Source organism: Arachis hypogaea, chromosome 13 (genome assembly GCF_003086295.3).
Source record: "Arachis hypogaea cultivar Tifrunner chromosome 13, arahy.Tifrunner.gnm2.J5K5, whole genome shotgun sequence".
Taxonomy (NCBI): Eukaryota; Viridiplantae; Streptophyta; class Magnoliopsida; order Fabales; family Fabaceae; genus Arachis; species Arachis hypogaea.
The window spans coordinates 105576265-105579897 of NC_092048.1; the positions used below are offsets into that span (position 1 = coordinate 105576265).

The 3633-nt window shown below is 42.4% G+C and overlaps 1 non-coding gene across 1 annotated transcript; it reads left to right on the top strand.

Moving 5' to 3' along the window:
• Positions 1 to 2430: 2430 nt before the first annotated feature.
• On the top strand, positions 2431 to 2535 carry LOC112738485 (small nucleolar RNA R71). The gene has a single exon (XR_003169443.1). It is a non-coding gene; the product is annotated as a small nucleolar RNA R71 (small nucleolar RNA).
• The last annotated feature ends 1098 nt before the right edge of the window (positions 2536 to 3633 follow it).

Here is a 3633-nt window from a genome sequence, read left to right on the forward strand (position 1 = left end):
ATGAGGTTTTCTCTTGGTCTCTTGGATCAACCACTATTTGGTTGTAACCTAAATAACCATTGAGAAAACAATAATAAGCGTGCCCTGCAAGTCTTTCCAACATCTGATCCATGAATGGAAGGGGAAAATGGTCCTTTCGTGTAGCCTCATTGAGCTTCCTGTAGTCTATGCACATCCGCCATCCTGTGACGGTCCTTGTAGGTATGAGCTCGTTCTTCTCATTGGTAACCACAGTGATCCCTCCCTTCTTTGGTACAACATGTATAGGGCTAACCCAAGGACTGTCCGAAATTGGGTATATGACTCCTCCTTGCCAAAGCTTCATAACCTCTTTTTGTACCACTTCCTTCATGATTGGGTTCAGCCTTCTTTGGGATTGAATGGATGGCTTGGCGTCATCTTCCAACAGTATTTTATGCATGCATATGGCTGAACTGATTCCCTTCAAGTCAGCAAGGGTCCATCCAATGGCATCCTTATGCTCCCGCAGCACCTTGAGTAGCTCGTCTTCTTGATCTTGACTGAGGGATGAATTTATGATCACTGGGTAGTTTTCATTTTCTCCTAGAAATGCATATTTGAGAGTGGGTGGCAATGCTTTGAGTTCAAGTTTGGGTGCTTCTGATTTTTTGCTCCCTTCCTTTGGTGCATCTGGTATATGTGTTTCTGTTGTAGCTACCTCTTCACTTGATTCAGATTCTTCCTCCACCAATCTCTCGTTCTCTTCAGGTTCATCTTCTTCAAAATTCTCCTGCACTTCATCCTCAAGTGCATCTAACCTCAAGCATTCCCCCAATTGTTCCGGTGGATAACTCATGGCCTTGAACACATTGAATGTCATCTTTTCATTGTGTAATCTAAGGGTGAGGTCACCCTTTTGAACATCAATGACAACTCCAGCAGTGGCCAAGAATGGCCTTCCCAAAATGATGGAGGTTTTGGCGTCTTCCTGCATGTCCAGCACCACAAAATCTGCTGGGAATATGAAATCTCCTACTTTTACTAGCAAATCCTCCACTATCCCGTGAGGGAATTTGAACGATCGGTCTGCCAGTTGTAGAGCCATTTTTGTTGGTTTAGCCTCCTTAATTTTCATCTTTCTCATCATAGCTACTGACATCAAATTGATGCTGGCCCCTAAGTCACAAAGAGCCTTTTCTACTGTGATTTTTCCTATAATGCAAGGGATCTGAAAACTCCTAGGATCCTTCAGTTTCTGAGGTAGTTTATGCTGAATGATAGCACTACACTCTTCAGTTAGTATCACAGTCTCATTGTTCTTCCAGCTTCTCTTCTTAGTCATTAGCTCCTTTAAAAACTTGGCATAAAGTGGCATTTGTTCTATGGGTTCAGCAAATGGTATGTTGATTTGTAGCTTCTTGAAGATTTCCAAAAATCTCAAGAACTGGTTGTCATCTTCCTTTTTCTTCAATAGCTGGGGGTATGGAGCTCTTGAGACGTTGAGTTGGGGTATCTTTTTCTCTTTCTGCAAACTTGGCGTGGGGGGTTGCATTCCATCTTGCTCCTCTTCCTTTTCAATTGAGCTTTCTTCTAGTGGTTTTTAGGGATGTTCCTTCAGTTCCTTCCCACTCCTAAGTGTGATAGCTTGACACTCCTCCCTTTTGCTTGAATGGGCATCATAGCAAAAATTGTGGTTCGGAAGCTGCTTAAAAAGATAGCTGATTTGTGTCTCCAATTTTGTGATGGCAGCATTTTGATTCTGCATGTTTGACTGCACTTCCTCTCTGAATGCTTTACTGTCTTGAATGTCTCTACATATTCCTTCAATGAAGGTTTCAATCTTAGAGAGCTTGTCATCAATTGATGAGTGATTCGGAGCAGATGTGCTGTTTTGGTTTTGATGAGTATGTGTAGAAGTGTTGTTGTGGGGGTGTTGAGATGTCCTCTAGGTGAATTGTTGGTGAGCTGCATTGTTGTTGGAGTTGTAACGTCTCTGGTCTTGGTTTTGATCTTGCTCACTTCCCCACCCAAAGTTCGGGTGATTTCTCCATCCAGGGTTGTAAGTCTTGGAGTATGGATCATAGTTTTTCCTTGGTGAATTCCCAATGTAGTTGGCTTGCTCCTGACTCCCTTCTGCTTCTTGTTTTACTCCTTCTTGTGTTGTTGATGAAGTGGAGATTGCTGCTACTTGGTTCATCTCCATCTTCTTGGTGAGGTCAGCCAGCTGCTGGGTAATGAGCTTGTTTTGGGCCAACAGAGCGTCTACATTGTTTAGCTCCATCACTCCTCTTGTGTTCCCTCTTTCGGAAGCATAGAAGTAGTCGTTTTCTGCTACTGTTTCAATAACATCTACGGCTTCCTCAATGGTCTTCTTCTTGTTCAAGGACCCTCCAGATGAATGGTCTACTGCCTTCTTTGACTCATAAGAGAGCCCTTCATAAAAAAATGTGCAGCTGGACCCATTCGTTGAACATGTCAGGTGGACACCTCCTTGTTAAGTCTTTGAACCTCTCCCATGCTTCATACAGAGTCTCACCATCCTGTTGTCTGAAGGTTTGAACCTCTCCCATTCTTTCATTCGTTGAGGAGGGTAGAATCTTGCTAAGAATTTGTTCACCACATCCTCCCAAGTTGTCAAGCTCTCCCTTGGGAAGGATTCCAGGTACTTGGCTGCCTTGTCTCTGAGTGAGAAGGGAAATAAGAGCAATCTATAGGCGTCAGGATGAACACCATTAGATTTCACTGTGTCACATATTCTCAGGAAGGTGGTCAAATGTTGGTTGGGATCTTCTTGAACACCTCCTCCAAACGAACAGTTGTTCTGAACAAGGGTGATGAGCTGTGGTTTAAGTTCAAAGTTGTTGGCATGGATTGTTGGCTTTTGGATGCTACTTCCACAATTGCCTAGGTTTGGATTAATGTAAGAGCCCAAAACTCTTCTATCCTCCCCAGCATGATTTGCTCCACCTCCTCTACCATGGTTGTGAGTCTCTTCTTCATGATAATTTTCCATGTTTTCTTCCATGTTTGGGTCAAAGTATTCCTCAAACTGTTCCTCTTCTTCTTAAGCACCAACTACTCGTTTTCCTTTTGCCTCCCTCCTTAGTCTAAGGAAGGTTCTCTCTGGTTCAGAATCAAAGGAAGTTGAAGCCCCGCTTCTTCTCCCTGTCATACAATCAACAAGTACAAGCAAAGAAAATAGGTGCAGACAGTATTTGTGTTAGAGTTATTGTTAGTTGTGGGTGATGTAATATATCAAACAGTTAGTGGGTTAGCAAACAGAATTGAAAATAACAAAGAAAAACAAATGGGTAGAGGGAGAAGGGAAGAAGTTTAACTAAAACAAAAAGTAAATCACTCAAGCAGAAAAATGAAATTCATAAAATAAAATGCTCAATCTAGTGATCTTCCAATCTAATCATTGTTGATGCACAATCAATCCCCAGCAACGGCGCCATAAACTTGATGCGGGGAAAACTTGTCTCTCAACAAATCTTCCTTCGGCAAGTGTACCGAAGTTGTCGTCAAGTAAAAACTCACAGTAGAGTGAGGTCGAATCCCACAGGGATTGATTGATCAAGCAACTTTAATTAGAAGAATGTTCTAGTTGAGCGAATCCAGAAATTGGGTTGAGAGTTGCAGAAAATAAAATGGCGGAAATGTAAATAACAG